General features: G+C 34.7%; 1 protein-coding gene across 6 annotated transcripts in view; it reads right to left on the bottom strand.

The window, feature by feature from the left end:
• Positions 1-12,892, bottom strand: part of KCNQ5 (potassium voltage-gated channel subfamily Q member 5) — a 564,981-nt gene that overhangs the window by 307,120 nt on the left and 244,969 nt on the right. The window lies entirely within an intron of this gene.

Below are 12,892 nucleotides of genomic sequence, written 5' to 3'. Positions count from 1 at the left end.
CTACAATTCTGTATTCTTTCTGGAATTCTGATTAAATGTACCTTTTAACTTCTCTTTCATATTTTTTATCCTTTTCCTCTTTATACTGCATTCTGGGTAATTTCTTCATGTCTATATTTTACTTTACTAGTTCTCTCTTCAGTTGTGTCTAAGATGCTAATGTTTACTACACATGCGCACACACACATACACATAATAATTTCTATAAGTTATATTCATTCTTCTTTCAGGCATGATGCCTCTGTATCTCTAAGTTCCCTTGCCCCCCACCCATATTTATGGAATGCTCTTTTATTTATTGAAGATTTTACTTGTGTATTTTACATTCCAAAACTGCCTGACACACCATCTGTAATCTTTGATAGTCTGAGTCTGTCATTTGTTTCTTTTGCTGACCCTCACTCATGTTAGCTCATGCTCGTTGGGAATTCATTTGTTAGAATTCTTGGAGTCTTGGGGTAAGGGTTATTCTCCCAGAGAGGATTTTCTTCTGCTTATGTGAGGTGTGAACTTAGGTTTGGGGGAACACACAGATAATGTGAATTCAAATTGACACTGATGTAAGAGCTAGGAGATGTTTTTCCTTCCTTCAATGAGATCCAAGGTTGAAATAGATTAATTTTTTTAGCCTCTCACTTTCTGAGGTGGTTACCTCACCTGATTTTATTATTTATTTGCAGCAATTGTCCTTAAGCAGTTTTTGCTTTACTCGGGACCCTCTTACCAGCTAGAAGGCTCTGCTTCCTTTCCCTTGAGCATGTGTGATCTAAGCTCTCAGCCACTAGGCAATGGAAGAAGCACATGGCAGATGTCAACTATTTTCTCTCTGAATTCAAAATCCCTCCTTAATTTAGGCCTTTAAAGGGCTCCCTTATTTTTTTTTGTCAGCTCAACTATGTAATTTTGTAAGTGATGTTATAAAAAGGATTTTCAGAGTACATATTCCATCATATTGTTAGAAAGGTAAGTCCTTCTCATAGTGCTTCAAATTTCTCATTTTATAATATTTAGTACATTCTTTTAAAAAATTTAAAAAGTTTTTTAGAGAGAGGGTCTCATTACATTGCCCAAGCTGGACTTGGAATCCTGGGCTCAAGTGATCCTCCTGCTTCAGCCTACCAAAGTACATTCTTTTGTAAATATCAAATTTTTTATCTTTTTCAGTTGATTGTGTTCACCCTGAGATCATGAACCATTTCTTACCATGTAATAATTTATTTAGTCAAGAAATAATAAGTTTCTGTTATTTACTAATGCACTGATGTACCAACCTGGTTGTATATATAAAGGTAGTCAAAATTGAAATGTTTCCTGCACTTACGAAGCTGACAAATTAAACATAATACAAGCTAATTTTTGTTGAATCATTTCTTATTTAGAAAATTGCTTAGTTGTTCTGATACTCTATGTTTATTGTCTCATATTAATCTTCATAACTATCCTATGAATTTGCCATTATTAATATTTCATTTTAAAGATGGGGTAACTGAGGCTGAGAGACGTGACTTGTGTGTAGCAAGAGAGGAGTATAATAATTATTATTATTAGCTAGCTATGACCTACACTTAAAAATTTTTAATTATCTTGCTGGGCAAGGTGGCTCACATCTGTAATCCCAGCAATTTGGGAGGCCGAGGTGGATGAATCACTTGAGCTCAGGAGTTCAAGACCAGCCTGGGAAACATGGTGAAACCCTGTCTCTACCTAAAATACAAAAAATTAGGTGAGCATGGTAGTGTGCATCTGTGGTCCCAGCTACTCAGGAGGCTGAGGTAAGAGGATCGCATAAGCCCAGGAGGCAGAAGTTGCAGTGAGCCAAGATTGCACCACTGCTCCCCAGCCTGAGTGACAAAGCAAGACTCTGTCTCAGAAAAAGAAAAAAAAAGTATCTCATTCTATTGAATTTTTATAATGATTTTCTATTGCTATAGACTCAACACTATACATGGTTTCAGAGATTCACTTGAACACATCAAAAGGAAAGTGAGGATGTATCTCTGAGGATGGACTCTCTATGCATACACAACGCTCTTTTTCTGATACTCTTTCTCACTGTTGCTTGCAAATGCTCTATTCTGATGACTTTTTTTTTTTCCAAGTGTATTTGTTTCATATTGGACTTTTCCTTCTTTTTTCTTTATATTTCTTTTCCTAAATCCTTTAAAAGGTTTTGGCTCTGAATTTTCAAAAGGAGTCTATAAAATCCAACAATCAGGGATTTTTAATATAGCATGAGTTGTGAAAAGTAGTTTTTACCAGGATTTGTAGGCTCTGGGTTATATCTTGATTGAGGAGGGAGTATCTTCAGGCAAGAACATCATTCTAATCATGATGTAAAACTTTCAAATAATTCAAACCTCAGTTGTTTTATATGTATCAGGTTTTTAAATTGAGTTATATCTTTGAAGATCTACTTGATGTGACAGAGATTAATCTCATCATATAAATTCTGAGAAACTAAAGAAGTCTTATTGTATATGCCCTTAAGAATATTGATTCTTACAAGCAATAACCATAATGATCACTATGTCATATATAGTTGCATTTAATTAATATGCATGACATATTAATTAATGAAATATTAATGACATCCTTTCAGCAGCAACTTGTACTTATTCAGTGGTACTTGTACTTCTTTGGCATTTGAAGTACCACCTTACACTTCTTAATCTGCCTTATTTTAGGTGCCTACATTTTGCATTCTTTGTTCTATCCATTTCCTTATATTTTGTGGCAGCCCAGGTGGCCACCTGGTCTCCTCTTATTCTCACTCATTGGCTGCTGCGTAATGAGCTTCAGCATAAGATTTTCCTGCAGGTAGCAATGGGAACTTTTCTGTTCAGTTCTTCTGCACCCCTGGCTCCTGTGCATATACAATGCTCTCTTTCTGATGTTATCTCTCACTGTTCCTTGCAAATGCTCTATTTTTTTGACTTCTTTCTTCCTGAGTCAGCTCTATCCCAAGTGTATTTGCTTCATATTGGACTTTCTCTTCTTTTTATTCCTTTTCTTAAACCTTTTAAAAGTTTTTGGCTCTGAATTTTCAAGAGGAATCTATAAAAATCCAACAATGGACGTTTCAGTGATTTTTTTTAATAGAGCATGAGCTCAGCAGAAAAAGTAGTCTTATCAGGATTTTTCATGTTATAATTTCTCACTTTGTTTTACAAAGACAGCACACCTGGAAAAAAAACAAAAACAAAAACAAAAAAAACAACAACAAAAAAAACTGTTCGTTTGAGAACAGGAGGCATCAACTCCTCTACAAAGTAATGGTAGTATAAATAAATAGATAGAAACAGTGTATAAGGAAAAATCACGTTGTTAAACATTTTGAGACCTGCAGAGCATGGGTGCTTTTCTTATTTTCAGTTGCTCTCATCAGACAATGATTACTTGACACTCCTTAACAGTAAAGCAGGAAGATTGGTGAACATAAGGTTCACAACTGCTGGAAATCTCACAGAAGAGTGGGTTTCTGATGGATCTTAGGCCTGTGATTAATTACAGACCAACAAATGCATGAGTCATAACTTGTTAGTCACATTAAAATTATCTAAATCAAGTTGAAGACAAAATGGGATATAGATCTATTTTTCCCACATGAAAAAAAGTTTCTTCCAAAATTAAAGACCATAAAGCTCTTATGATGATGCAAGTATATACTGTTGTCAAACCTCCATGTATTCTTTGGAAAGTCACCTCATAATCAGCACCAACCCAGCAGAATGCAGAGACATGAGTTAAACCATTCCTAGAATGTATATGATGTGTGCTGATCAAAGGGAAGAAAATAAAAGCAGTATGTCCATACATGTGCATAATTACTCCCAAACCCTCAAAAGTGAATTTTAAAATGTTGATTTTTAGAAAAATGAATACCCAAAAGTTAAAGAAAAGCCAAGTAAAAGGACCAAAATTTTGAGCATTTAAATCTGATTCTCTTAACTTTATACAATATGATGTCTTGGACTTTCCCTGAACACATCACCTTCTGATGGATTCTCTCACTCATTCCACTACATTTAGGCGCATTTTTAGTTGTAGTTTTATGGTATCTTATGTACTCAGAGGAAGGTCCCCCAAGATTTGCTTGTGCAAGTTCAGGCCTTTTATAAAGAGTATTCCCTAGTTGATGCCTATACCCTGCTCTGCATTACTAACAATTATGCAAATAAATCTTATAACCACCCACATCTGCTTTTAACATGATGCTCTCTTTGTATAGCAGGACTAAAATTCAGAGATTAAATATATCTGTGATAGCACAGGTCTTTTAAAATTTAAATTGGGGTATTTTGGCCTTTGAAGTGGCATCATATATTTTACAAAATTATTACTTAATGGGAAAGTATACTGTCTTTTTGTTTTCCTTATTCTATTCATTTAAAAAATTAAGTGCATGGGCAAGTGTCCAGATACATTTACTCATTTCCATCCTTGTATTTTTTTAATCAGTGAATAGACAATCAAAAATCCTAAAAATAATGACTTAATTGCAGAATCACCACTGAAAACAGTCTCAAAAGGTAATCTACGTACAGCCGGGTGTGGTGGCTCACGCTTGTAATCTCAGCACTTTGGGAGGTTGAGGCGGGCAGATCACCTGACGTCAGGAGTTTGAGACAAGCTGGCCAACATGGCGAAACCCCATCTCTACTAAAAATACAAAAATCAGTTGAGCATGGTAGTATGTGCCTGCAATCCCAGCCACCTGGGAGGCTGAGGCAGGAAAATCACTTGAACCCAGGAGGTAGAGACCATAGCGATCCGACATTGTGCCACTGCACTCCAGCCTGGGCAACAGAGTGAGACTGTCCCAAAAATAAAATAAAATAAAAAAGGAATATAATCTATTCCCTGGCTTTTATCCAAGGTAGCAGTTTGCTTGTACTTTTACTTGTAACACTTTTAAAATTCTGCTTGAAATTAGTTGGTCACATTCTCATTCGTCTGCTTTAGTACACTGAAATCTCTTCAAAGAAATGTTGACAGATAATATCTTTGACTATCTTATCATGCTTGTCACATGATTGGTGTGCAATAATCGTTTATTAAGTGAAATCTAAAAAACATGGGTTTCTATCTGTTTTAAAAATCTCCAGAGAAAATAATCAGAGACATACTTGAAGAAGAAGTGAAAATGGGCTTAAAACCATTTACGTCCAAATTGAAGTCCATTAGCTCTAATTCCGTTCTTCATAGAGCTAAAGAACTAGTTGATGGTTTACCGTTGAGGATTCTAAGGGATTGAACCTGCAGCCTGGATTAGGGCCCTGTGTCCATCCACTGATAGCTGTGTGGCCATGAGCAAGCCACTAAACTTCGCTAGGACTGATTTTCTCATCCCTAAGATGGTGATAATAAGAGTTTCCTTCCTCTGTGGCTTTCTTAAAGTTTAAGTACAATACAGATATAAAATATTTGGCCCTGTTTCTGAAATGTAGTGACAATCACTCATTAAAAGTTGGCTATGATCATCATTACCATCATCATATCAGCACTGTCCAGTTGGATACAGAATCTTGTCGACATCTTTAATCCTCTCTGCTCCATCAATCTTGGATCAATCCAACTGTTTATGCCTTTGCTCTTGGTATCTGGCCTTTAAGGGCTATGAATCCTACCATTTAACACTGTACTGGACATTCTAGTGAAAGCAATAATACAAAGAAACTGAGTTTTAGCAGGGTAGAGAAAAAAGTTGACATAATTTATATATAATATCCAAGATAATAGAAAACCTAGTAAAGCTAATTAGGTAATTCAGCAAGGTTGCCAGGATATAAGACCAAAACACAAAAATCAGTAGTGCTACTCTGCAACCACAATAGCAAAGTAGAAAATGAAATAGCATAAAAAGGCACTATTCACAGGGGCAACAAAAGCTTTAAGATTCTCAGGCATAAATATAACAGATACATGCATATGTCTGTAACCTTCATTGTTACTCGCAGAATACCAGAATTTGGCCACACAAGTGCTTGGATAGCAAGTGCTATCGTCTGAATAATTGTGTCCCCTTCAAATTCATATGTCAAAACCCTAAGTCCCAAGGTAATGATATTAGGAGGCTGGGCCTTTAGGAGGTAATTAGGTCATGGAGGTCAAGCCTCATGAATGGGACTAGTGCCATTATAAAAGAGACACAAGAGAGACCCCTCGCCCCTTCCACCATGTGAGGACACAGCTAGGTGGTTTCGTCTATGAACCAGAAAGCAGGCGTTCGCCAGACACTGAATCGGCTGGCATCTTGATCTTGGACTTCCCAGAGTTTAAAACTGTGAGAAATAAATTTCTGTTGTTTATAAGCCACTAGTTATATTATTTTGTCATAGCACCTTGAAAAGATAAAGACAATATTTTTTTGGATATAAGTTCTTTCGAATTTTTCTATAAATTCTGTCATTTTCCAAACCACAAACAGTTTTCCCTGGGGAAAGGGCAGACTGAAAAAGTGATTTGATCTTGAGTAAAGATCCAAGATTAGACATAACAATTAAGAAAAAGAAATCAGGAAGCAGAGAGTTGTTCTACCAGATGTTATAAATATGTGGTAATCAAGAATATTGGTGGCTACAGGGATAGAAGAAAAGCAGATCTGTGCAAAAGAATATTAAGCTCAGGAGCCTACTTGAGCATATATTGATCTTGGTATTAAAAACCAGCAAAGAAAATAGGAAAATGGACTGAACATGATATTGGAACAGTTGCCACTGGAAAGGAATACAAAATAAATTAGACTTAAAAAAAATCATACACAAAAAACCCTCCAAATGATTTAAAGACCTGAATGTGAAAAAAGAACTTGAGACATCTTGGAAATTTAGGCGACTATCCTCATTACATTAGGGCAAGAAAGTATTTTTAATATCATAAGACACAAAACACAAGATGATTAAATAAACTGTTAAATTGTCTATGTAGACACATACATCTCTACAATAAAAGGTACCACCATGTTAGAAGTAAAGAGCCTAAGAGAAGATGTATATTAACATATATGGTAAATATTTAGAATATGAAACATCATTTAGGAAAAGAAAAAGATACAAAAACAGAAATGGGCAAGAATATAGACAAGAAATTCATTAAACAGAAATCCTACACAGGAAATAAAAATACGAAAAGATACTCAATCTCATTTGTAATGAAGGCAGTGAAAAGTAAAACAATGAAGAGGAGTAATTTCTTACAATAAGTGGCCAAAAATTAAAACATTTGGCAGTATCAAGTATTGGTAAGAATAAGGAGAAATTGGAAATCCCATATCTCCCACCACTCTTGGAGGGAGTGCAAATTGTCAGCCCAGTTTGAAAGGTGATTTGTCAATATCTAGTAAAATTAAAAGTGAGCAGAACCTATAACCTAAAAATTACACTTCTAGATTTAGACCCCAGAGAAACTGGCAGATAGTGATAGAGACATACCTAAGGATATTTGTTTACAGCATTGTCTCTTATAGTCAAAAATTATATATAACATAGAAAGAAACATAATGTTTCATGAAAACATAATGCTTATCTAAAATATGACTATAACATTATGATTTATATAAAGAAAAAGACTCAGCGGCAGCTGAGAGGGATACACAATCTTAGCAAATCACATCTAACTATACAAAGGTTAGACATTCTCATAATTTAATCACATAATTTAATATGGCAACTAATAAAATGGCATATTCAGAATGGTGAAAGAACAATAGTCTGAAAGGGAAATAAATGAGATAAGACATTTTATATTAGAACAAAATAGTTTTTAACAAGCCTTAATAAAATTTAATTTAAAGGTAAAATGAACTTCATGAAGTTCACATGAACTTCAAAAAATATCTCTCCTAGCTCAGTCATTAAATAGGCTGGGAAAATGTCACCATTTCTTTCTCATGAGTAACAATTTGACCTGCACCCCTAATGCCCAGAGTTTGGTCTCTATATTCCATAAAAGTAGCCAGCCAGGATTCCTTGAAGAGTAATTGATTCCTTGTCATGGGGTAGAGAAAATAAAGTTGTATTCCAACTATGTGATTGTTACAGGGAAGCGAGAATGCTTTCAAAGATGTCTGGGAATGGTTCTGTAAGGGGGAAAAAAAAGCCTCCTGGGGTTATGACAATCAGAGTACCAAAAAAGAAAATGATAATCCTATCAAAGGTCATGAGCTCATAATGTTACACAAGCTAGGACAATGGTGGAAGATATATGAAAGCAAAGGCATTTATGGATTTTTCTTTCTCTTTTTCTTTCTTTTCTTTTTTTTTTCTGAGACGGAGTTTCACTCTTGTTGCCCAGGCTGGAGTGCAATGGCGCAATCTCGGCTCACTGCAACCTCTGCCTCCCAGATTCAAGCGATTCTCCTGCCTCAGCCTCCCAAGTAGCTGGGATTACAGGTGTATGCCACCATACCCTGCTAATTTTTTGTATTCAGTAGAGATGGGGTTTCACCATGTTGGTCAGGCTGGTCTCGAACTCCCGACCTCAGGTCATCCGCCCACCTCGGCCTCCCAAAGTGCTGGGATCACAGGCATGTGCCACCGTACCCGGCCTATGGATTTTTAACAACATCTATAGAAGATACTTAACTGAAACTTAAGTGTATTGTATTTTATTTGCCTCAGTTTCATTAGAAAAAGTCAGAAGGTAAACATTCAAGGAGTCTGTGGTAAAAAGTTCTGTATGAGATCTGCGGCCAATGAATGTACGAAAAAAAGCTCATCATCACTGGCCATTAGAGAAATGCAAATCAAAACAACGAGATACCATCTCATGCCAGTTAGAATGGCAATCATTAAAAAGTCAGGAAACAACAGATGCTGGAGAGGATGTGGAGAAATAGGAACGCTTTTACACTGTTGGTGAGAGTGTAAATTAGTTCAACCATTATGGAAGACAGTGTGGCAATTCCTCAAGGATCTAGAACCAGAAATGCCATTTGACCCAGCAATCCCATTACTGGGTATATACCCAAAGGATTATAAAACATTCTACTATAAAGACACATGCACATGTATGTTTACTGCAGCACTGTTCATAGTAGTAAAGTCTTGAAACCAACCCAAATGCCCATCAATGATAGACTGCATAAAGAAAATGTGGCACATATACACCAAAGAATACTACGCAGCCATAAAATGGAATGAGATCTTGTCCTTTGCAGGGACATGGATGAAGCTGGAAGCCATAATTCTCAGCAAACTAACACAGGAACAGAAAACCAAACACTACATGTTTTCACTCATAAGTGGGAGTTGAACAATGAGAACACGTGGACACAGGGAAGGGAACAACACACACCAGGGCCTGTCAGGTGGTCAGGGCAAGGAGAGGGATAGAATTAGGACAAATGCCTAATGCATGCGGGGCTTGAAACCTAGATGACAGGTTGATAGGTGCAGCAAACCACCATGGCACATGTTTATCTATGTAACAAACCTGCACATTCTGTACATGTATCCGGGAAATTAAAGTAAAACAAAATAAAAAAAAAATGGGTGAGAGTGACAATTAAGGGATGCATATGGGATAGACCATGAGAAACCATTTCTCTGCAAAAGACTACTTGACACTGCAGCAGATGGTACTAGGAAGATCCCATCCCAATGATCACCGGCTCTGCCATGTAAGAAATAACACTCAGGATCATGTGTTTTAGTCTCAAATCTCTCACCATAATCCAAATCTGCAAACATACCTAGGTCCTAATTCTGTGCTCTGTAAACTTGATCTTTAATTAAACAGCCAGTTTGAGATGGTTATTTTGCTTCTGTGACAAACAATTTGAACTCTTGATAGTATGACACATGATGGAGATGGAAAAAGACAGGAAACAAATGCTTAGTATAGTACTTTTGTATTAAATGCAAGTGTAGTAATGATTTATATCTTTTTTGTTAATTTTAACTTGTGCTATCTGCTTTTTAAAGAGAGGCATTTAAAGGAATCTGACATAAAAGACCCGAGATTTTAATTGAAATACTTACAAATATTTACCTTAATTTTTAATCAATATTTAGATGCTCAAGGCAATCTGATTTATTAGAACTATCCACTTAGGCGTATTGTTTACAAGCAGTGTTTGAGTGCTTAGGAATATTTTATTGTTTTTATGAGTATTTGAAAGTCTGCTTTCTGGGTGTTTGAAGTGCTAGAAACAGATATATCCAATTTGTGGTTTTCATCATTCTTTTGCAAGGACAGAAAACCAAACACCGCATATTCTCACTCATAGGTGGGAATTGAACAATGAGAACACTTGGACACAGGAAGGGGAACATCACACACCGGGGCCTATTGTGGGGTGGGGAGAGGGGGAGGGATAACATTAGGAGATATACCTAATGTAAATGATGAGTTAATGGGTGCAGCACTCAAACATGGCACATGTATACATATGTAACAAACCTGCACGTTGTGCACATGTACCCTAGAACTTAAAGTATAATTAAAAAAAAAAGAAAAAAAATGTTTAAGAGAGCTTGCTTAATTTTTCTTTAAATATTTTCAAATATATAGGGAATTTTAACCTATTAAATGCATAAACCAATGGAATATTAATTCAAGAACAATTAAAGCTGATATGTTAATATATTCACAAAATTACTAGTTTTAAATTTGTAAGTTTACTCTAAAATCTTATGAAAAACTAGGCTTTGTAATTAAAACTCTTTTAAACAGGATAATAATTTAGAGATAAATAACTAACTATAAATGTTGTTTTCTGTATAAAAAAGACACCTTCCCTAAGATATCAAAAAGCCAATTGACGAGGTCAAGTGAAAAAGCAATTACAGAAAATATTATATCATGTGACATAATTTCTATTAAAAAGAAAAGTAACACAATCTATACATTATATATATGGGTTACCATGTAAATAATAATAAAATATAGAAATGTAAACTGAGGAAGGGAAGATAGCACATGAAATTTTATCTGAAATATTTTTCAAAACACTAAAATAATCATAACAAAAACTTAGTATTTGTTTATTGATAGCAGGTACATTGGTGGTGATAATATTATTTTATGTTAAATTTATTTCAATTAATATTTCTGATATAAAAATTCAAATAAAAATACATGAAGAACCCAAGGGACCAATAGAAATAGTGAATTGGACATAGATTTGGGCTACTAAAAGATAGATTTACTGGGAAGATGATGATTGAGTAATTAAAATTACATAACAAAATGTTTTCATTTAAAACAAAGCAAGAATGAAAGAAGTTTCTGCCAAGATGTTTCACACATTATGACTGATTAACAAACAGTGACAACTTGACATTTGTTGTGCTCTTTTGACAAAATAATGTGCATCTGAGAAAAATGGTAACTGGTGATGAAATATGTCCAATAAAACCTGGAAATAAACAATTAAAGTCTGCCCTGGAAACTCCAACATGGAGAAAAGTTTACTTGTGAAAATCTAAGTGAAGTGAATGTTGATTTATTCCTGTGATACAAATGACATTATTGGAGAATTCATATTATTGGATAAAATGCTCAATTAAATTGATTGCTGTAGAGGAATAATGATACATCTGAGAGATTCTGCATAAAACAAAACCAAGGGATTGTGTGGCTGTGTTCTAAATGCCTTCAGGCTGCTTTTAAAAATGAAATTAATCTCCCCAGACAAATATCTTCCACCAGTTTAGACAATCGAAGGGAATATGCTGTAGGATTTTCAGGCAATTTCAGAACCACATCCCCAAAGTATTTTCATTAATGGTAACAGTATTGGAAAAAATGTGTACAATATTATTTAAAGAAAATAATAATTGGCTACGATATAAACCCTGCTATATGTTTTTGAGAAATGTGTTTTTCCATTTGGTACAGATGTAATCATTTTACGCTTTTGTGCGTACTTTTAAATACGAGTATTTCAGAGAAGTGTGTAACTCAATGAAGCACGTGGGCTAGGGACCGAAATCTTGTTCTGCCCTTCAACTAGAGTGTGACGCTAAATTTCTTGTGTGCTGTGAGGAATGAGGACAACGTAAGGTACCTAGCACAGTGCCAGGTTTGTGGCAGGCACTCAGTAAAAGGTAGCTGTTATTATTATTATTTATGGTATCATTATTTATTTGACAAAAGGCCTTTTGGCTGTTTTTCTTCTCATTTAATTCTTCCCATTGGATTTGAGGAAGAACAGGTTTTCCTGTTTTGGTCTTAGTTATTTCAGTGATTAAAGTGAAAATAAATTTTCCTGCAAAATCTCATTGTCTGATTGTTAAATAATTTGCAATAAATATTTACGTAGATAAACCATCCAGGTCCCAGACTCTATTTATTCCCATTTCTACAACTTTATTACCTTATCTGATCTAAGAAATTTAGTGCATATTTATCTCTTCTAGGTAGATGAATGAATTCACTTTGTAAAAATTTTCTAAAAAATTATACATAACCATGTCTAGCATATCTAATTAGGTAAAATTATTCATAATGTATTTTCCAGAAAACTAAAACCATGGTATTCCTTTATTTTCCTACTCTGAATATAGCCAAGGACAAAACTATTTGTCCTTTCAGGTTTGAGAGAGGCATACTCAGTTAGCTTAAAAACTATGATTTTTAATGCTTAAAGGATATCATAATTAAAACATTAAATATAATATCAGCTGGATTTAGAAATATAAATATAAATAAAATATAAGTGAAGATATAACTCTTTACTTATATCTAAGTAAATTGAGAAGCTTTAATCTAAAAATACCTTCCAGACTTTATATATTACTGAGTATAATGGTTTATATAGCCTTTTCTCAACTCATAATTATCAATGTACTTGCTGTCATTAAAGTTTTGTAAAAGATATATGTATATATGCACATAAGAGAATAATTTTAAATATAAGCATATGTATTAAATTATTATCTTAGAATGT

The sequence above is a fragment of the Papio anubis genome, chromosome 6 (genome assembly GCF_008728515.1).
Source record: "Papio anubis isolate 15944 chromosome 6, Panubis1.0, whole genome shotgun sequence".
Taxonomy (NCBI): Eukaryota; Metazoa; Chordata; class Mammalia; order Primates; family Cercopithecidae; genus Papio; species Papio anubis.
This window is presented reverse-complemented; position numbering and strand designations above follow the sequence as displayed.